This window comes from Schistocerca americana, chromosome 1 (assembly GCF_021461395.2).
Source record: "Schistocerca americana isolate TAMUIC-IGC-003095 chromosome 1, iqSchAmer2.1, whole genome shotgun sequence".
Lineage (NCBI taxonomy): Eukaryota > Metazoa > Arthropoda > Insecta > Orthoptera > Acrididae > Schistocerca > Schistocerca americana.
This window is the reverse complement of record NC_060119.1, coordinates 1,093,438,184-1,093,462,174: the sequence shown is the minus strand read 5'-3', so window position 1 is coordinate 1,093,462,174 and position 23,991 is coordinate 1,093,438,184.

Below are 23,991 nucleotides of genomic sequence, written 5' to 3'. Positions count from 1 at the left end.
ACAAATAAATTATCCAACAATACCGTGGCAACAGTGAGCAGTAACCCAGAGCAGTTGCTCCCCATTGTTGCGAGTTGGCACGTGTACATTCCATTCCGCCACAGCTTATGTTGTGTCGTTGAAAAAGTCTTTGTTTGTGAAACATGTTTTCGAACATGTATCGTCAGTGTGGACTGTCTGATGAAGAAGTGTTACATCTCTTAGAGAATTCTGAAGCTGAATCGGAAATTGACTTAACTGATGAGGATGATGATTAAGTACCTGACAAAAGTGAAGATTCAGACATTGTGAATGAGGGGCGATTAGTGGAAGAGGATTCAGATGCTGATGTACGTCAATCATCACCTCTTTCACCACAGCAAGTACAGTTGGAAGCGTCTAAAAAGATGACTGCAAGGGATGAAACCGTGTGGGAGATTGTAAATCATTGATCTTCTGGAAGGTGGTCCGCTGTGAATGTTCTGATGGAGAGAGGAGGTCCCATTCACTGTTATGCTTGCCAATTCTGTCATCAGTCCCTTATATCTTATTTTTTATGAATGAGTGCTACGTCTCATGAAGAAATACACAGAATCAAATGCTCGAAAAGTACTAAAAATGATCACTGGACTGTGTCACTTGAGGAATTGGAGAAGCTGATAGTCATAATGTATGTTAGGGGTGTATTGTGCACAAAAGGTATGTCTATGGATTATCTCTGATTGCACTCATGGGGTCTGCTTTTATCAAGGACATTTCAGCAGCTTCTCAGATTTGTCCGTTTGCAGAAACTTCATTGACAACAGTATTCGCTCTTACCGCCCTAGAGAAAATATAACCACTGATGAGAAACTGTTGACAAGCAAAGGAAGATGCAGGTTTACTCAGTTCGTTTCCAACAAACCAGAGAAATATGGTATCAAATTCTGGTTGGCTGTTGATGTAACGACAAAGTAAATATGTAATGCTTTCCCATACCTTGGCAAAGGGGACACACATAGAGAGAAACAACCACTTGGAGAGTACGTTGTTCTGCGTCTTATGGAGCCATTTGTAAATCAAGGAAGAAATGTGACCACAGACTACTTCTTTACGTCTCATCAAGCTGCTAAAAAAGTCAAAGAAAAGAAAACCTCATTAGATGGTACAGTGAACAAGATCCACCGTCAAATCCCCGATGAAGTAAGGAGGCCAAACGCTGAAATACACTCCCCCAGAATACTGCACAATAGCGGCAACACAGACTGCACCTTGACTGTATACCAAGGAAAGAAGGATAAAAATGTCATTCTTCTGAGGAGGAGGAGATTAGTGTTTAATGTCCCGTCGACAACGAGGTCATTAGAGACGGAGCGTGAGCTCGGGTGAGGGAAGGATGGGGAAGGAAATCGGCCGTGCCTTTCAATGGAACCATCCCAGCATTTGCCTGAAGCGATTTAGGGAAATCACGGAAAACCTAAATCAGGATGGCCGGAGACGTCATTCTTCTGAGTACGCGGCATGCTGAAGTAGCATTAAGGAAGGAAGAAAACAAAAGATCTGAAACTGTAATGTTCTACAATGCAGTGAAGTACAGGGTGCATACGGCTGACCATGTGACCTGTAAATATACTATGAAGGTTGCATGTAGCAGATGGCCAACGCATGTCTTCTACAACATACTGGATATGGCGACAATAAATGCATGGGTCATCTATAACATAATAACGAACAAGAAAATGGGAAGGAAGATGTTCGTACTTCAACTGGCAAATGAACTCAAAGGAACGAAAGAGCAACAACATCAGGCAAAGGAAGAGGACATGGGTCTGAAAACACCTAGAAAGCGGAGAAAGTGCCAAATCAGCCTCTGCAAAGACAACAAAACCAGCGAAAACTGTGTAAAGTTTCACAAAGGCGTGTGCGTAAAATATGCGCGTAAAACAGAAATCACCTGTGCTAAGTGTGTCTAGCAGCTTCAAATTACTTGAGTGAAAAGTAATACAGAGCTGTTTGTAAAATACAGGTGAGAGTACAATGGACCAAATATACTAAATGTATCTAGAAAGTTGTATGAATTGTTAATAAATTAAAACATATAGTTAAGAATTTAAGGAGAAAGGACCTGAATAAACTGACAGAACCAGAGTTTGTAGAGAATTTCAGGGAGAGCATTAGGGAACGATTGACAGGAATGGGAGAAAGAAATACAGTAGAAGAAGAATGGGTAGCTCTGAGGGATGAAATAGTGAAGGCAGCAGAGGATCAAAAATGTAAAAAGACAAGGGCTAGTGGAAATCCTTGGGTATAGGATAAATAGAAGATATAATGAATTTAATTGATGAAAGGAGAAAATATAAAAATGCAGTAAATGAAGGAGGCTAAAAGGAACAAAAAAGGCTCAAAAATAAGATCGACAGGAAGTGCAAAATGGCTAAGCACGGATGGCTAGGGGACAAATGTAACGATGTAGAGCCGTGTCTCACTAGGAGTGAGATAGGTACTACCTACAGGAGAATTAAAGAGACCTTTGGAGAAAAGGGAAACACTTGTATGAATATCAAAAGCTCAGATGGTAACCCAGTTCTAAGCAAAGAAGGGAAAGCAGAAAGGTGGAAGGAGTATATAGAGGGTCTATACAAGGGCAATGTACTTGAGGACAATATAATGGAAATGGAAGAGGGTGTAGATGACGATAAAATGGGAGATACGATACTGCGTGAAGAGTCTGACAGAGCACTGAAAGACCTAAGTCGAAACAAGGCGCCGGGAGTAGACAACATTCCATTAGAACTACAGACAAACTTGGGAGAGCCAGCCCTGACAAAACTCTACCACCTGGGGAGCAAGATGTATGAGACTGGCGAAATACCCTCAGACTTCAAGAAGAATATAATAATTCCAATCCCAAAGAAACCAGGTGCTGACAGATGCTGCAAAATACCCACAATATTTCCACGATATTTCTTACTTCCCGGTAAAATTCGTGTCAAGGAACTACTAAACCTTCACCAAATGCAGATCACTGCGTAATACTTGGATGCTCATTACGTGTTTGTCTCGTAAGCCTAAAGTGTAGTACGAACACAAATAGCTAATCGTTTATTCAAATTTATCCACGCTCTTAACTCAGAACTTTTAAACCATCTTTTCATAAAGCGAAAACGCTCAGAGCCTACACCAACTGTGTGGTACTCCGCAGAACACTATCGACAAGAAAACAGTGTACCGCCCAATCTAAGTGTAAGTGTACATGGCAAACTTACAATTTGTTGAAGGAAAAGAAATACGGTTGACAAACGGTGAACTAGCCCAGTAATTCTACAGAATTTTCCTGCTGAGAAGTTTTACGTGACATTCGTGCACAAAGAACTACCATTGCTAGTGTGATATGTTGCATTGGCCACAAGACTGAACTCGCTCTGTTACATTTCAGACTACCTGTGCATTATTTCCTTCAGCTGGTGTATCACATAAAAGTTATATCGTCGTATGTTTATGAGCCCATAAGGTTCCGCTCTATGATTAACATTTTTTAAACTTTTGTGGAAAGCTTTACTGTATGGGAAAAAGTACATAAATTCACCCGAATTATGCCCATTGCAAACTGTGAAGTACGAACTGCATACAATAAAATAACAGTTGCACCTCTGAGAGCTGAAAAATCGCATTAACGTACTGTAAATTATCTACGACCAAATCACGTGTTTGTTGTTGGTGCGTTTGAGAATATAACTCGACGAAACGTAATAAATTATAGTTTTACCTTAAACTGAACACACTTCGTGAAACACATTTATTGTTTTTCTTCCTAAGCACTAATATCGTAAGAATTGCGACACCTTTAACACACTCAGCTCAGTCCCTCCACTCAAAAATGTAACATATGAGATCGAAGAAGAACCATTATCGGTTTAACTGCCGCCTCAAATCAGGTAAAATTGAGATTTCGACGGAATCCCCCACTGTCTGCGTGAGGAACAATTGACAGTCGTGGCTGTTGTTTTGGTGGACATTCACAGCCCGTAGACAGCTCATGACTGGTCACCGTTTGTCATCATTACGTCACACTGCCAGTGTGTGTACATCCCTGCAGCGCTCTCGTAGATACGTAAACAGGTCATTTGTCTGTGTCATCTCAGTGTCGATCACGTAGGCGACCTATACGAAAAAACTGGAAACACGCAGAGTTGTTTGTTTCTATATAACTTGGAGCGCTAGGAGGGCTAATGAAGCCAACTAATTGGCTGTTGTAGCCTATAAGACTGACAAATAAGAGCTGCCCAGTAGCGGCTGCTTCAATCATTTCATACCTACTACTGCGAATTTTATTTGCGTAAGAGTTTCTGCTTTAATTACATAGCCTTCACCCTGGACCTGGAGAGAATTCCCACTGAAACAGTTGTCCACAGTTTGTACTAAGATAAGATGTTTAACTTACAGTATCTTAATTAAATATAAATTAAATGTATTATCTTGTCTCACGAATTGAGCTATGTGGTTTTCCTTTGCTTATTTAAATAAGTGTGACGTGTCATTAACAGTTATTCTAGTAAATGTCATCAAGAATTTTGTTTTTCTGAATATTTAACACAAGAAAGTGACATTGAAATATTTCTGTAAATTCTTACACTGTTCCTCTGTATGCTACGTAGTTTCGACGGAGAAAGTTAACAACAACACTTTCTACAGTTTTCCCATACAACCTCAACAGTTGCTTCTGAAGTGTAGAGTACCTGAAGCTAGTACCTTGCTTTATGAGGGCCACGTTTCCGAATGAATAATACTATGTATACGCTAACCAAGATGTGTTTCCAAAACATCTGATAAGTGTTCCTTTCGTAGCTACGAGTATCAAAAGTCGTTCAATTGAAAGTGATGCAGAGTATTTGTTTGAGTGATACACTTCGTAAATTTGTTATTTCCTCTCAAAATGAATCTACAGATGGTATGTACGCATTCTTACCTGAAACATATTTCAATGAAGTAGCTGTGGTTTTTGGTACTAGAAAACACCAACTTAAATAAAATAATTAATGTGATTAAGGAGAATCTGATATACAGCTTAAAGCTATTTGACAATTCAGAGATGAATTGTACTTTGTTCTTAAGAAATAAAGAAAAGTAGTAACGGGTTTTGTTTTCATTTTACTGTTTTTGTCCCCATTTCCTATTTCTGACTTTTCTCTTAATCTTGATGTTATGTCTGCCTTTGCGTTTAATCATTTACAATTATCTTAAGATGTAGGAACGTTTTAAAATAATTCAGTGGTTTCCTAAAATTTCCATAAAAATGGTCACTATATCTTTCAAAATATTTGCTAAAACAGAATCTGATACGTTTCGCATATGACCCGGAAAACTTCGCTCCTGCAGAATATTTGGAATGAATGCGGCGCAGTGCGTCGGTCAAAAGCGTAGTGTGCACCCTACACAGCTTACCCACAGGCTTAAAGCTGAGAGCCGCTTTCAGTTGAGAATCGCGTTTCATTACGTATGTTTACAGCCGAACGAAAAACACTCGTCCAAATTAATTGTATTCACTTCTGCTAATCGATTCGCTCTCGTTCCGGTAGCATCTCTGCGAACAAATACACAAACTCCAAAAAGGCTGCTTGTGATTGCCACCCGCCTACGTTTGGCTTCTTTTTGTTCTGAATAAAGGTTGATCAGCGCTCGGGACAATTTACGGACAACATTTATCAATCTATTGCATCACTGTGACGTGGAGCCTGAAGTACTTTCTGCCCGCAGGCCCAGTTGTCAGCCAAATTACTGTTTTCTTCATCAACGAATTCCATATAAACGGTTTACAAAGCGTGTTTCAAAGTCCATTGTCAGTATAGTGATCAAATTTCGATTTTAGTGTGCTACGAGATTGCACTTCTACCAGTAGAGGTAAATGAACCAGAGTGAATTCCCTTATTAATCACTAAAATAAAAATGTTTGTAATAAAACATCATAAAGGAAAATCCATAGCTTTCCGAGATTTGAAGCAAAGCAGAATTATTACCTCTGCGAAATATTTTCGCTGTGTTTCTGTTTTAAAACAATGGACAGCTCCCGCTGACATTCTTTCGTACCACGTACTTCTTGCCGGCCCTCCATTCTCTGTGGCGAAATCATTATTCGATGTACAACTTAATTAATAAGCCATAATTGTAAGCTTTATTTACTGTTTCATACTGCTAATATTTCCTGCCCTAACCTTGTTTTTGAGTGTATTTTACAGGATTGTAATCGGAGAGCGGAAGCGACGTTGGTGTTAATAATATGGTGATGCTATTGATTGGCCCCCATTGCCACTGCCGTAAATGCTTATTACATGATTAATTAAAAAAAAGATGTTTTTTTCTACATTTGGTTTCCGAAGTCCGATCCATTTAAAGCAACATTACCGTTCCACGCTAGTAGTTGCGTTGAAATACTTACATATCTTTGTACGGTGATGCATCACCCGCTTAGGCCGTTATTACACTATCAAATTTCTTTGTCAAAGATTTGATCAAAGGTGTGATCAAATATTCGTCAAATATATTTGACAAAGATCTTTGATGTGGCGCTAAAAAGGGATATTACACTGTCATCATATTTTTTTGTCAAAGTTCAAGATGGCTGACAACAACAACTTGTTATTAACCGCAGTAGTTGCATGTAGCATTATTGCACTGTGTGCACGTGCGGAAGAGAAGCGGGGGCAAAAAAGGAAACATACCTGGGTGAAGCCGTGGGTTTTACGACGACACGACAAAAAATGGCTCTGAGCACTATGGGACTCAACTGCTGAGGTCATTAGTCCCCTAGAACTTAGAACTAGTTAAACCTAACTAACCTAAGGACATCACAAACATCCATGCCCGAGGCAGGATTCGAACCTGCGACCGTAGCGGTCTTGCGGTTCCAGACTGCAGCGCCTTTAACCGCACGGCCACTTCGGCCGGCCACACGATAAAAGCATTCAACAAAACCTGTTACTTGAGCGTGTAGTGGAGGACGTCAAGCCGTACATCAGTTACTTAAGAATGAATGAGCATACATTTCTGTTTGTGCTCAGTGAAGTGTATCCTCATATGACAAAGCACAATACTCACCTAAGAACTGCTATATACGCAAAAGACAGGCTCACTGTAACACCCCAATTCCTTGCTATAGGAGAGAGTTAGGTTAGGTCAGGTTAGGTCCCCAATCTTCTTAATCTATTTTTGTATTCATGGTGCCTCACATTGTAAAGCGCCTCGTCAGCTTCATACATCTCAATTAATTTTCTAGTTGTCGGTACACAACAATTGTATTTAATGGCAATGTTTATAAAACCACTACAGATGACAGAACGCTGCAGCGATGCTAGCGCTCCACGTGGTAACATGTCACATTACAGTGAACAGAAGACAAGAGACTTCTTTGATCAAATCTACAGTGAGGACCTAGATTTGATCAAATATTTCACGACATTTGACAAAGTTCCCTATTACACCATCTAATTTCTTGACAAAGATATTTGACAAAGATATTGTACAAAGAAATATGATAGTATAATACTGTTCTTAGTAGCGGACCAACAATCACAGACTTCGCTGCTCTTTGGAAATATTGAGATCTGAGGTAAGTTCCTCTGGGACCAAACAGCTGAAGTCATCGGTCCTTAGGCTTACATGCTACTTCATCTAACTTACATTAACTTTCGCTAAGGACAACACACAAGCCCATGCCCAAGGGAGGACTCGAACCTCCGACAGGGGGAGCCGCACGAACCGTGTCAAGACGCAGCATTTTAAACCCGCTCCCTTCATTAAGATAATTCCCTCTTCTCTTCTTACTAATCAAATAAAACAAAGAACATTTAATCATCAACTAAAGAGAAGAGGTATTATACTGGGCGGCCAAATAGTCAGTATAAATTTGAATAAATCACGAAATAATGTAGATAGAGAGGTACAAATTGACACACATGCTTGGAATGATATGGGGTTTTATTAGAGCCAAACAAGTACAAACATTCATGAAATGTCCGACAAATGGCTCTTCATCTGATCAAAATAGCAACAATTAGCATAACAAAGTATGACACAGCAAAGATGATGTTCTTTACAGGAAATGCTCAATATGTCCACCATCATTCATCAACAATAGCTGTAGTCGAGGAATCATGTTATGAACAGCACGGTAAAGCATGTCCGGAGTTATGGTGAGGCATTGGCGTCGGATGTTGTCTTTCAGCATCCCTAGAGATGTCGAGCGATCATGATACACTTGCGACTTCAGGTAGCAGCAAAGCCAATAATCGCACGGACTGAAGTCTGGGGACTTGGGAGGCCAAGCATGACGAAAGTGGCGGCTGAGCACACGATCATCACCAAACGACGCGCTCAAGAGATCTTTCACGCGTCTAGCAATACTTTTTTTTGGTTCTAAGAAGACTCCATGTCATTCCAAGCATGTGTGTAAATTTTTACCTATCTACATTATTCAGTGGTTTATTCAGTTTTCAAAATTTATACTGACTTTTTGATCACCCAGTATATTACATGAATTTCGTAATTGGTGCCAAACAACCATGGACATGGTTTTCTCAACAAAAACCAACACATTCTTTCCATCATCCTTGTCAGACCTGAACTAATATACTTCCTACAGCAACCTCTTTGTCACTATAATTAATCTTACATATATTATCACTTGCTAGAGATATCATGCAGCTTCCACCATATTAAATAGGTGATACATCTTACCATTATAAAAACTTTGTAAGGATATATAGCAAATAATTATTGAGCAGAGTGTGCAAAACGTTACCTCATTACAAAGACAATTCTTCTTTATAATTGAGGGAAATTACATTGAGAGCAGTACAAAAATAACAATTTGTTTGTTTAGTGATACTGTGACGTGATATTCTGGTTATGTTGAGGCTTCCGTAATATAACGACTACGTGTTTCGTGGATATATCTCTCCCACGTGACAGCTCGCGGGACAGTACGGAAGCTCTTCATGGGAATATTTCAATTGTATCTGCAGTCCGTAATATCAGTTGTAGTAGGATATTGTATAATTTGCATTTTATGGTTGGAAGACAGTGATGATACAAGAAGGAGATCAGTGTTTCAGTTTGCTCAGTCTCTTGATAAAAGTAACCTGATAATCGGGATACAACTCAAACGAAAATCAAATGCAGTTTAAAAGAGCTGCTGATGTTGCGAAGCACGAACGAGTAAGGCAGTCTCCGACACGTATACTTTGGAGGCGACGGAAAGTTGCAGCAGTATATGTGCATGATGGAAGTAAGTATCCGCCCACTACATTTTCAGTTCATAAACCAGATATTCTCGGCGGAGAGCTTGAAGGTTACAATAATGACAGTGTCACTAGTGAAGTTGTTCGGGTCGGCGTTATTCCTGCCTTTTTAATACGAGGGTCGCTCAATAAGTAATGCTCCAGATTAAAAAAAAAAGCCATTAATAAACAGACAAACGTCATTGTTTGTGCTTCACATATGATGTTTGTTCTATACTCCAGTGAAGTTTCTAACCGTTCTGGTAAATGGCAGAGCCATAGTACAGCGTCAAAATGGCGTCTACAAACGACTCACGTTACAAGCAGCGTACTGTTATTGAATTCTTGTGTGCAGAAAAAGAAACGGGGTTGAACATTCATAAACATTTGTGTGCAGTGTATGGCGATGCTGCAGTTGATGGGGGTAGAGTTGGGCGATGGGTAAAGAAAGTTACAACCTCAGGAATTGCAGAAACAGAGTTCCATGATCAGTGACGCTCCCGACGTCTTGTCACAGACACTGCTCCAGACATACTGAATCGTGTGGAAGCCATTATTAGTGCTAACCGGCGCATCACAACTCGACAGCTGGCTCTGCACTTGTCGGTCAGCATTGGAAGAGCGTCTGCAGTGATCGAGACTCTCGGATATTCAAAGAGGTGATCACGATTGGTTCCACGAATGCTCACAGCGGACCACAAGATTCAAAGAACGGCCCTTTCATCTGAATTGTTGGAGAGTTTTGAGACCGACAGAGAGGCCTTTCTGTCACGGATCGTTACGTGGGACGAAATCTGGGTGCACCACTTTGCACCGGAAACAAAAAGGCAATAAATACATGGAGTGGCATCATCCTGATTCATCACAAAAGAAGAAATTCAAGACAACACCCTCTGCCGGAAAAGTCATGGTGATAGTCTTCTGGGATTTTGATGGTGTCATTCTCGTGGATGTGATGCCAAGAGGGTCAACCATCAATTCAGAGGCATACGTGAAGACTCTGAGTAAACTCAAGAACCGTTTCCGACGTGTTCGATCGGACAAGGATCCAGCCGAAATATTACTCCAACACGATAATGCACGGCCACACACAAGTCTGACAACCTGGGAGCACATCACCAAATTGGGTTTGACATCATTGTCTCATCCACCCTACAGTCCAGACCTGGTACCCTCGGCCTTCCATCTCTTTGTGTCACTTAATGATTATCTACGGGGAACACACTTTGAATACGACGAAAGTGTCAGTCATGCAGAGAAAACATGACTACGCCTACAGGACAAGAGCTTTTACCACCAGGGAATACACGCACTTCCACAACGTTGGCGTACCGCCATAGAACGTGATGTATACTACGTATAAAAATAGAACATGGACAAGACATGATGTTTGTTGTTACCAAATTCTGACTTTTAACAATAAATATGACCTGAGAAAAAAAGGTGGGGCATTGCTTACTGAACAACCCTCGTACAATATGTTCGAGCTTCATAGCTAGAGTAAAGCTGGCTGTTACATGCTGTGGCTTAGAAATTCATTTTCCACACTGTTTTGTAACAGTTACATGTTTATATATAAACTGCCGGAAAAGATTAGTATATCCTTTTTATAGGTTCACAATTCACTCAGGATTTATTGCAACAGTGCATATTGAAATCATGAAATGATTACATTTACAGGTCAATAGCATACTCTGTTCTGAGGTACCAGGTATCGACCCATGCGGAAACACTCGTACTAGTAAATGGCGTAGCCTCTACAGGCGGCAATGGAGGCGCTGTACGATAGCGATTACTGTCGTGGAAACATTATGGTACGCCTGTTCGACCTGTTCTTGTATTTATGTAAGATCTGTTGATTGACGGGTCGCACGAGTAACTTGTCGTCCCATCACGTTCCATATTTGCTCGACTGGAGACACGTGCGGATGTCATGATGGCCAGGGTAGTCGCTGCACATCTTGCAGGGCACTTTGAGTTTCACTAGCGCTGTGAGGGCGAGGATTATTCCGTTGAAACAACATATCAATTTCCTGTTGCAAGAACAGTTAAAGAACGGATCGAACACTCTGCATGTACTGTGCGCTGGTTAGCGTTCTCTCCAGAAACGAACGAGTGTTCTGCCTTATCGCACCCCATATCATAAGCCCTGGGGTGGGGCCAGAATGTCTTGGACGAGTGCACTCTAGAGACAGCACTCACCAGTTCTACTTTATGTATGCATACAACTATCGCTTGCATGTAGGCACAATCTAGTTTCATCACTGAAGATCACGGCGTGCCATTCCAACATACAGTCGAGCCATGCACGTAGATGCTGGGCGTGAGTAGAAGGCAGGCTAGAGGTGTTGGTACCCATAGTCTTACTGCTAATAATCAGTTCTCAACTGTTCGCATTCACTCGTCTGCGCTCAGAAAACCTCCTACCTACTCTGTGGTAGGTGTACGATCTGCCACTTCTGCCCTTACAGTACAACGATCCAGGTAGGCGTCTGTACTGGGCGGACGTCCAGACCTTCGCCTATATGTGTGAGAATGTTCACATGACCACTGACACCAGCATCCTTGCGTAAATGACGCAGCAGGTTCAACTCGCGTGGCAGTTCTCCAGTTGGCTGTACGAAGCACAAGTGCTCGCTTCACACGTTTGGACCACACTGAGCCTTGCGCAAATGACGCAGCAGGTTCAACTCGCGTGGCAGTTCTCCAGTTGGCTGTAGGAAGCACAAGATCTCACTTCACACGTTTGGACCAAACTGAGCCTTCTGGCTGTCAGTATCCCCGTTTGAAGGATGGACACAAACTATTCTCTGGTAGCTACGCTACTACGCTGTCTCTTGGTGCTCGAAGTTGAAATATAAGTAAATGTACTATCCCCCGGGGGTAATATGCCATCATCGTATCAAAATGAACTTCGTCTTTCAAGGTGTACTAATTTTCTTTTCACGACTTGTATCTAACAGCCTAACGTAAATCAGTGTTTACATAATATATGTGTACATTGCTATACGTGGGAGCCTCAGAACGATGACTTGTTTGACACATCTCTCCACGTACGGCTATCCCTCCCCCCTCCCTCAGTTCCCTGTGCGCCCAGCCATATCAATTAGAGGTGATAGCCACATAAGCTACCACTATTGAATATCCTTTTAAACTACGTCATTACATTAGGAGAAACTCAATATCAGGAAATACTATTCATTCACTAGCCCACCTATGTCAAAATCAGCAGTAAAACTTCAAAACAGTGTTCATCACTGCTGAATTGCGAATCACGTAACCATTAGAAAAAGCAAACATACTTATCCACATTTGATTTGTAAAGTAATAGTTTTAGACGGTTCGATAACACAGCAACAGTTGACTCTTGACAAACGTATGCTTTTATTAAACATTCAAGCATATAGCCTTGTCTACACTGCAGTAATGCATGTTACACCGGTTGACTCAACATGGTATGTGAATGTAGACTCATGGGAAAATAATACCTCGGCAAAGAAGTTGGGAGTCGTTTTTTCACGTGCCCATTCACAAAACACGCCCCCGTTATGAAAATCCGCGCCATGAACGTCTTAATGCAGTCATACGGGTATTTAAGGTACTTAAGGCGATGCAGTATTGGTGAGTGGTACTGTGTTGAGTCTATGGAGCATGTGTCGAAATGCTGCTTGCTTTTGTGCGTGTGGGTAGTTTGGGGAATGATAATGTCCGTTGCTCTGGGTTTACGGTAAATTTCAAACATATGCTTATTGTTTTGTTTTTTGATTGTTATATACAGAAAGTTAATTTGGTTGTTCTGTTCTCTTTCAATGGTGAATTTTACATTTTTATGTGTCTTTTTAGTCTTGAACATACTCTTCGTTATGTTGGCAACAAATAGGTAAACATTCCAAAGAAGATAAAACTCGTAATGGAGTCGCAATATTTACGTTGTGACCAACAGTGTACGATGAAATAGATGTATCGAGTGACAAAAGAACAATAGTCCACCACAAAAAGTGTGAGAAACATGATGAAAATGTGTGGAAGGCGAGAACACAAAGATGTGATTATATGGCAGTGAAAATGTGAGGATGTGTGTGATGTCCTTAGGTTAGTTGAGTTTAAGTTCTAGGGGACTGATGACCTCAGAAGTTAAGTCCTGTAGTGCTCAGAGCCATTTTTTAAAGAAGTGGTAGTGCGACCTCCAGACCAGATGTGAGGAAACGCAGACCACCAAATCGTAAGTAATTACTTTTTACAAAAAAATGGCGAAGTGAACTGTTTAATAATCTGAAACTAACAAAACTGTATCGTTATAAACCCCACTGATGACACCTTAGAATAGGAGAAGGCGAGACGCGTGTGGGATAAGTAAAGTAACTAGCAGCAGGAAAAGGCAGTTTCATTTACAAAACAAGTGTTTATATGCTTCCTGCGGAGGATGGCCACACAAACAAACTTGAAAAACTGCAAGGTTTGCCGATGACATTATAGTCGTCGCAGACAGAAAATGACTTAGAAGAGCAGTTGAACGGAATGGACAGTGACTTGAAAGGAAAGTACAATATGAACATCGGCAAAAGCAAAACAAGGATGATGGAATTAAGGCAAATTAAATAAGTTGGCGCCAAGGGAAATAGATTAGGAAACCAGACACTTAAAGTAATAGATGAAGTTTGCTGTCTGGGAAGCAAAATAACTGATGATGGCGGAATTAAAGAGGATATAAATTATACACTGGCAATGGCAAGACAAGCATTTATGAAGAAGAGAACTTTGTAACATTGAATAAGTGTTAGCGAGTCTGCAACACCGAAAATGAAGGTAAAATGCCTTCCGCACCACCCAAAATTTTTTGTGGTTTCATATCCGTTGATAAATTTCAATATACTGAATTAATATTCTTAATATAATTCTGCAACTGTGAGCTTTAATGCAGAAACTATACAGAATATTTAATGGATGTAATAGCTTATTTACTTGTGAACATAACGTAATTGAGATAATTATAATTCAAGTATCGTAGATTGCTGGATAATCGTCAAGGGACATGTGTCGGTAGTAACGACGAATTGGCTGTAGCAGTGCCTTTGCTTATCTTTGCGTATGAAGATTCTCTGTCGCGCTGCGAGTAGAGAGAGCAGGCAGCAGCTTGAGTCTTGAAAGAGTACAGGGGTGTTTGTTGGGCGTCCCGCAAACGCGGAGTGCAGTTATGATCGCTCCAATGTATACGCACCTACGTCATTAACCAGCGAGCATTAAGAGCACGGTTGAAGTGGTCAAGCGGAGGAAACTGCCATTCTATTGCCTGTCCTATAAGTATCCGTGGCTCTGGAGAATACTCGTGCTTCTCAACCAACTGCTCAGAGCTGTCGTCGGCTACATTCTCCGTCGTCTGCACGGCTACAACATCGTGACACTGTCCACTGGCGAAGTATCACTAATATTGTATAGGCGTTCCTTTAACAAACTTTAACGACTAACTTCCTTGAATAGTAACCTGCAGCAGTTAAAACTTGTAGAGCACTTTTGTTATCATTGTCATCAGACACTATTACGAAGCAGTGTGCCTTTCCTTTCCATGTCATCACCGAGTGACGTAAACGTATGGAAGCTGATGAACTATTTACTGCCAATTTTGGTTCAAATGGTTCAAATGGCTCTGAGCACTATGGGACTCAACTGCTGAGGTCATTAGTCCCCTAGAACTTAGGACTAGTTAAACCTAACTAACCTAAGGACATCACAAACATCCATGCCCGAGGCAGGATTCGAACCTGCGACCGTAACGGTCTTGCGGTTCCAGACTGCAGCGCCTTTAACCGCACGGCCACATCGGCCGGCACTGCCAATTTTGTTTCTTTGCTAATGATCAGTTTCAATGTAAAATTTACTGCCTAATGCATTCCTGTATCGCATAACAGAGTCTTAACTAATTTGCAGTTTTGAGTATTAACGTCATACAATCAGACGAGAGGTGCTGGGTTGCGTGAGCTCGGGAGAAGAATTTCAAGCAAAAACAGAGTACATTCCTTCAAGCTATTTAGAAGATGATAGCCATCTTTACGAAGAAAATTACCTAACTTGGCTGTTAGCGAATTTTTGGTAATACAAGGTTTGTTAATCGAAGAAGTTATTAAATAGGTTACATTGTTGGGTCAAAATGGCCTCAACAACCGTAGGACTGCATGATAGAAATTAAGAATACAAGAAGATAAAATTAAGAAAATCATCAGATAAACCACTGTCGGTATCAGACAGGACGGATTTTTCTGGAAACCTGGATGTACACGAGGACTTGTTATGGGAAAACCAAGAACTAGACACAGCTAAGTGCAGACAAATAATAGTGACCGTCGACTTGCACGGCCTACAGAGACACGTTTTAATTGATACCGGGGCAGAGATACGTGCTATGTCTGGAAAATTATTCGATTTATTAGAAGAAAGAACGTCTACGAGAAGTAATGAAGAAGAAAGCCGAGGTGTGAATATTGCGTCATTACGCGAAAGCACGATTTGCTAGATACGCAACTGGTGACATCGTTCTCGTTAAAGCGAACGAGAAATCGAGTGATATTGTTAACAAGATCACAAAATTTAAATTCGTTTATAATGGACCATTTACGCTTACAGTTCAGCTTCTCCTAATTCTGGAAAGCTGTTAGTGTTGTAACTAACAATTCGAACGTTTGTTACAACACAACTTTTATTTACGTGAATCTACAAGGAAATGACTGAATAACAACGAAAAGTCACCATCACAAAGCCAGTAAGAATTTCCTACTAGAGGCAACAAAAGATAACTTCTAAGTTTCCCACAAGAGTCCGTTGTAACACACATACACTTAATTCCAAGTTTTATTCCGATGGCGAAGACGCAGTTTTCCGTGGAGGCGTCCTTGAGGTCTGTATTCGGCGGGAATTAACGTGCGGTGCTGGTTCTAGCCTGCAAATAGTATTGGCCAGTCAGTCAGATGCTGGTGTAGTAATACTTCCTGCAGGCCATCTCGTTCTCCCTCTACCGGAAGTAGTACGCGGAATGTCTGTTTCCAAAACAGCCGATGTTTACCATTGCTTACGCCTTTGGGCATAGGCAACCTCGGTTCTGTGTCGTGTTAGATGTATGGCCGGCTCGCAGGGGCTACCTTGGCGACGGCGTAACACTTAGATGTATGTAACACTGTTGCATCAGTCAAATATTGATTAATCTGAGAAAGAATCTGCAGTAAAAGCTTGATTATTATTGCAATTTTCAAAATTTATTCCACATTTATTTCTTGGGGCAGATGGTCATCAACGATTCTGGAGATAGTGTTACGAGAAAATTTTATTACAGAGTAAATGTTCTGAAAGCAACCGAAATGAAAGAAAAACCCAGGCCAAGACCAATGTCTATAAAGGTAACCATGGCATATGTATCATTTGTAATTTTGTAAGTCGTATGCTGTAAAAACTCCTTTTATACCATGTATTATGTTAGTGAATACCGTCGCACACGGAAAATCGTGTAATATTTTATTTGTTTGTGAACGTATATAATTGGTTGTAATTATAACGGATATACTGTGAAACGCTGGGTAGTGTTTAAATGTATCGATAGCTACGACAAAGTGGCAGTAGCTGCGCCTTTGTTTATCTCTCGGTATGTAGAGTCTGTCGCACTGCGAGCAGAGAGAACACACAGCAGCTCGACTCGTGAAAGAGTGCGGGAGTGTTTGTTGGGCCCTCATGTAGACGTGGTGTATAGCAATGATGGCCCATTGTAGGCGCACCCGCGTTATTAACCAGCGAATATTGAGAGCACGTTTGGAGTGGACAAGCGGAGGAAGCTGTAGCTTTAACTATTGCCGTTCCCATAATTATCCGTACCTCTGGAGACTGGTGGTTCTCCACTAGCACCAGTAGTAGTAGCAGCAGCAGTAATAGCAGCAGCTCAGCATTGTCATCTGCTACAGTCTTCGTCCGCACATCTACAACATCGTAAAACTGTCAGCTGACAAAGTATAGTACTGTACAGGCATTACCCACTGGCATTTCTGTAACTATCTTTAATGACTAACTTCCCTGAATACTAACCTGCAGACGTTAAAACTTGTAGGGCAATTTTGTTGTTTTGTTATTACCACGTAGGGTCTCTTTCCTTCCCATTCAATCACCGAGTATCGTAAAAATATAAAAATTGAGTAACTACTTACTGCCAGTTTTGTTTGTTTGCTAATAACTAGTTTCAGTGTAAAGTTTTCTTTCTCCTTCATTCCTGTATTGCATAACAGAGTCTTAACTAATTTGCAGTTTCGAGTATTTTCTTGACTCACTTAAAGTAACGGAAAATTTCACTGACAAAACTAATTTCTGGAGATACAGCATAAATTAAGAGTGTGCAATTACATTTATTCCGTATTTAGCTTAGCGAGTGACTTCTACTGGCCTAGTACGTATTTCATTGTTCTTATGTTAAAAGTAAATCACTTGCTCAATTGTTTAATGTAAATTCAATTCAATCTTTCAATAATTAAAAGCAAATTGCTAGCCTTTTTCGAAATATGCATTGTGTTACGCTGAGGTTACGGAAAGTCATTTTTTTACATAACAAAGTTTCACTTACAGTCAGTCATTTATTTGACCAGCAACTACATTTAACTTTGCTTTCAAAATTTAGCATTTCAGAATAAGTAACTGCAAACTCGGAGCTTTCCGATGCATTTATTTTCCCGTGAACTGTCGTGTTGTGGAAAAGCTTGACTACCTTGTGTTGCCACAGAAGGTATTTATTGCTTCATTTTCATTCCATTATCTTTCTTAGAATGGAGGATATTCATTTTCCTACTGGGCTGGAAACTGTTTAAATATCCATCTTTTGCTCAGTATTTTTGTATTAAACTTACGTGGTATCTTTTCTTCACCTGTGGGGTTCGTGAGCGATTGCACTAAATTCCACCCATTTCAGAAATATTAACAGTATTTAGGTTACGTTTAGAGTGGATTCTTCCTTCAGAAGGGTCTGTTGTACGCCTTTGTCCTGCTAACTGGTGTAATTTTCCTTCGGTAACGATAGCCCTACTCATTTATATCGCAATCCAATAAGCCGATTAGGAATTGGGAGGTTACAAGCCTTTCCTGTCGATATTCGAAGTGTAGGCGTGTATAGAAGTGCAATATGGACGACAAACGGTTTAGACAACATGAGAATAGAAGCTTTCAAAATTTCCTGCTGTAGAGAAACGTTGAAGATTAGAATGGTCGATCACATATCTAATGAGGAGCTACTGAATAGAATTTGGGAGACAATTTTTTGGCACTACTAGACCAAAAGATACGATCGGTTCATAGGACACATTCTGAGACATAAAAAGATCACCAATTTAGTTCTGGATGGATGTGTGGGGGTAAAAACCGTAGAGGGAAACCGAGAGATGAATAGAGTAAGCAAATTCAAATGGCTGTGGGTTGATGCAGTTATTCGGAGATGAAGAGGCTCGAACAGGATAGTGTAGCATCAGGAGCTGCATCAAATCAGACTTCGGACTGAGGACCGCAATAGTAACAACAGAAGGAACTGTGATCACCTGACGTTTTTGTAATCTTTTTCCGTAATGTTTCAACTTAGCAAACACTTCTCTATGGGAAACACGATAGTGAATACGTCAAGTTATACGATAGAAAAATATAACCAATAACGTCAACAGGTTAAAATTGCTTTCAGTTTGAATTTGAACCAGAGGTTAGGCACAAAACGGTAGAGATATGTTTCAATATTTGTATACTGTTAGTATGGTGCCAAGTCATTCTAAAACCTTTAGTCTGATTTCCCACAATCAGCTTAAAAACAGTCATTAAAATACGATATGTAAAAAAAAAACGCACGCCACAGCCAAAAGACAAAGGAAATGACTAAAGACCATTGCAAAAGGAAAAACAGAAATGTTTGAAGATATCTTTATTGCGATGTAACACTTAAACTGCCATCGGATGTAACTGTCACCGTTTCCGCTGGATATGCAAGAGTAGCTGGTGCTCTGGCCACAAGATAACGTCTTCAAAAAATGGTTCAAATGACTCTAAGCACTATGGCACTTAACATCTGAGGTCATAAGTCCCCTGGACTTAGAACTACTTAAACCTAACTAACTTAAGGACATCACACACATCCATTCCCGAGGCAGGATTCTAACCTGCGACCGTAGCAGCAGCGCGGTTCCGGAATGAAGCGCTTAGAACCACTCGGCCACAGCGGCCGGCCATAAAGTCTTCCCCCATGTGGTAAGAAGTCACAGCAACCACTCGTTTGTCACCTCGATTACAATCAGATGGGTCCAGCTCTCTAACATGTTGCAACAGTCATATACTTTCAACTCATTCCCGCGCTTTAGCAGCGCAGTTGTCACTTAAAGTCATTTTGCGACTTTAGATGTGCAGATTTCTAGATTGATTCATCAACATCGCCGTCGATATTTCCTTTTAAGATAAGTAGCATTAACAAGGCAGTGAAGGCTGCTGTGGGCTATATTTGTGAATTATACTGGAATATATGTCAGCGTTAAACCCTGAGCTGTTTTAATTAGCATTGAACCCGCTATCCACCTTCCCCAGATTCCCAATTGACTGGGAGCCTCTGTACGTAGGAATGAAGTTGATTGCCTTCTACGATCGAAACCGAGTAACGTTTCAAGTGAAGTTCCTGCAGCTTGAAAATTCCTCTCCAACAGGCAGAGCCAATTGCGGCGTCCCAGGAAATCTGGGGCTAGTTGTTTACAACCTGCCGCCTGGAGTTTGGACACAGTGTGCGTGGGGGCTTTGCGATTTACAGCTTTACAGCCGGAGCAAGGAGGAGAAGCAGACTATCCCAGGCACTGGATGTAGATCAGCCACAAACTGTGGGAAAATCGCTAAACAAGAGAACGGACGCGTTTGAGATAGAGTACCTGGGGTGATCAGAAACTTACATTAGAAAGCCTGCAATGAAAGCAACAAATACAGCCAACTGATAGTACATACATTAGGTCATTTTTAGACGTAGTCTTCATATCGCTTTAGGCGCTTGTCGCTTCGTAGGATGAGTTTGAATATACCCTCCTGGTAAATACCCTGTTCTTCAGTGCTCAGGCACATTGCCGCTAGTGTTTCATATCCCCGTGAATCGAATGTTCGATAAGTGCCTCTTCAAGTGAGGAAAAAGGTAAATGTTACCTGGAGCTAGGCCCGGGCTGTAGATACGGGCGGTCGACGATACACCAGGGAAATTGCTTCAACGTGTAGGGCCTGCTTTCCTATATGAGATCACGCGTGAGCCGTGTGGCGAGATTGGTATCTGGTATCCGGCGAACGTGAGCAGAACCTTTGGGTATCTGGCTGAGGGACGCATGAGCTGACAGCAGGGCGGAGGCTTGTCGTGAGTTTTGGAGAGGATGGTGCACGGGGTAGAACATCCTTTTCCTGGGTTAACGCGACCGGCTTTCCTGGTGTGCGCGTGTTCTAGCAACACCGACTCAAAGGAAGGGCTCGGCGCTTGTTCGTGACGTCACGTCAGCTAGGCACTGCGAACGCCTGGTCTGATTCAGGCATACTCATAATAGTGGTGTTTCTCTCTCTGACACAGGAAAATGTGAAACTATTGGCGGTAGTTGACCAACACACATTGTTCTGAGAGATTTCTGCAATCAATTAATTGTGCAATTCATTACACTTCTTAACAAACAGTGTACTCCTGAACTTAAATTTCCACCTGTTTTAAGGACTGACATGCAAATCCAACTTCATGGTCCAGCGGCAACAGAATTCGTGCATCTTTGCCTTATTTGTAAATCTGAGGAAGTTTGGTGCTCTTCTTTAGGTATCTTGGTTGACTATGGGGTGAGGAGTGCTGAATGTTAATCAAATATCTTGCGATTGTACACGTTGGGGGAGGGGGTTGGGGACAGAAGAAGAGGCAAAAGAGAGATACTTGTTTTATCAAATAAATTTTTTTATCTTATAAAGTTTCTCCTTTCAGTTGCAATAGGGGAATATTTATCTTTTCTAATATGCATGTTTAAAAAAGTTGAAGCTCAGCAGTATTTTCGATGTATGACGCTATTCCTGTTTCCTGTTTAGAATTCCTTTCGTTGAAAACGACTGTATTCTAATAACTGGCAACAGTTGGATATTTACACATGTAAATTGGTACACATTTCCAGTGACGATGTCAAACGAAAATAAAAAAATAAATAAAAGAAACGAGTTAATTGTAAGGGGGTTTGGGCAAGTTTCGATAGCGAAGTGGATCAAGTAAATATAGTTACTTGAATGTAAAATATCCGAAGCTTGCAATGGGGCAAAGCATCTTCTCATACTGATCTACGTTTGTTTCGACATGATTCAGTAATACAGAACTATGATCTTCATTTGTAGCTTTACGATAGTAAGAAAATCTTTCATCTAAATAAGACTGCAGAATCCAAAACAATACCAAACATTTTGTCCAAAAATAAGTGGCGTTTCTGCCTGCAACAGACCTGGGGTTTGCCGAGCCTAGCCGACGTGACGTCACCAACAAGCGCCGAGGCCTTCCTTTGAGCCGGTGTTGGTTCTAGCAGAGGGCCCTTTGTGCTGGCGCTGTTGGCATAGAGCTCTGCGGCCCCGTTATTGCTGCGTGCCAGCCGTTTGATGAGTAATATGCGGAGACATTTTCCTGGATGGCTTGCCACGCCTGGTCGAAGATAGAGATTTTGATCTTCCGCTACCTGTTTAATAACGGTGAGCGTTTTTTGACATTTCTGTGACACTCATTCCGGCCGGTGGCTCTTGCGTGTGCTGCAGCGCTTTAGTGATTATTCAGTGCTTGATGCTCAGTGCTTGATGCTCACAACCCTGCTTTGATAATGATTATTTATAAACTTCCGTTATATGTGCTCAACCTTGTCCCTTGTAGGCAAACGAGTGGACCTATAAGGGCTAATTCCTCTTAAACTAGAAAGGCAAATACCGCAGGGAGATCAGTTTAGATAAAGTCTTTCAGTGACTACGAAGGCTTTCCCGGCGTAATAATTGATAATATTCTTCTCGGGTATGCCGCCGGATCATAACGTCTTCATGACACAATATTTCCGCGGTCCAACTGGCCGCCATCTTCAGGTGAGAGCGCTGGTGCACAATCTCGCCGGAACTGACTTCCCAGCGCAAGCGGCAGTCCCTATATAGGCCGCAGAAGACTCACAACGCGTGCGCGAGAAGGTGCCGTAGCTGCCCTCTAGCGCAGTAAACGTGCCGCGCCGCCAGTGGTGGAAAGAGGCGAAATCGAGATATCGCTGTCAAAAATAAAAGAAATTTTAAAAATTTTTATTCCGACGATTGAAACACAGACCGTTAATTTTTAATGTCAGATAACTCCGGGTCCCAAGTCTTACTTAAAAGATAACCCTTGTATCTATTAATAAGATTGTCAGATAAACGAATCTCTATGGATTCTTTTAAAACACAGTCCCAATAGCGAGATGCAGGGGCAACCGTTTGTGTCGCATCATATAGCATTCTGTGTCCCTCGGTGAGACAGTGCTCCGCCACTGCGGATTTCTCAGGTTGAAGAAGCCGTGTGTGCCGCTGATGCTCAACACATCGGTCCTGAATGGTCCGGATTGTCTGACCAATATAAGCCTTCCCACGGTGGCAGGGGATCTTGTACACACCGGGCATCCTCAAACCCAAGTCATCCTTAACAGAGCCAAGAAGCGCTGTAATCTTGGCTGGCGGACGAAAAATACTTTTGATATGATATCTTTTTAGAATTCTTCCTACCTTCGAGGAAATGCTCCCAGCAAAAGGCAGAAAAGCCACCGATTTGCAGGTATCTGCTGGTGGTTCAGGCGATGGTCCAGCGCTCTCACCTGAAGATGGCGGCCAGTTGGACCGCGGAAATATTGTGTCATGAAGACGTTATGATCCGGCGGCATACCCGAGAAGAATATTATCAAAGTCTTTCAGTGTTATTTGTGTTTAACCCTTTTACAGGATCTTGCGACCCGTATATCTTGTTTTATCTCCACTGTTCAGTTGAGTTTATCGAGAAGGGACTCCCTTCGCTAATAGTGACAACCGCTGTGCGGAAACAGTGGTTTGTAATTCTTGTAGTTTTAGTTAACAGTTACTTGCTGGCTCTTATTCGCTAGCCGAGCGTTCGTTCCCGGTTGACGTAACCGGTTCCAGATTCGTTGCACCCTTAAAAGAGACCTTGCGTTATTTGGCACGCTTGATTTACTTTAATATGAATTTTTTTCGAGATTAATGTTTGTGTTTTGATGCTGTTAACTTTCTCGTGTCGGCTTCTGCTATAGCCTTGAGTACAGTGTTTCTTGACATGGGCCAATGAACTATTGGTTTATTCCTACTTTATTTAAGAGAGATTTTGCGTATGTTGTAGTTGGGCCAGTGTAACGTAACGGCTTGTCGCCGTGGATCGGGTGCCCGAGTTCTACCTGGGAATGAGATGTGCCATCCGTGATCTTGCACCACGACCTCGCACCGCACCACTTCCCCATAATTAATCGTGATCTAATGGAGCTGTTTGAATAAATTGGTTTGCTTGAAATCTTGGATTATTATTTACAGCTCACACAAAATAAATACGTTTTTGAAAGTTTCCTTCAAAGTAGTCACCAGCATTGTGTGTAGCCCGTTGTCAGCGATGTGGGAGTCGTAGGATACTCTTAGCAGTGCCAGTTGTGTTGAACGTGAAGTGTTTCCTTCAGTTAGAAATCGAATTGAATTCACGAGGGCCTACGTCAAGGGTGTGCAGTAGGTGGTA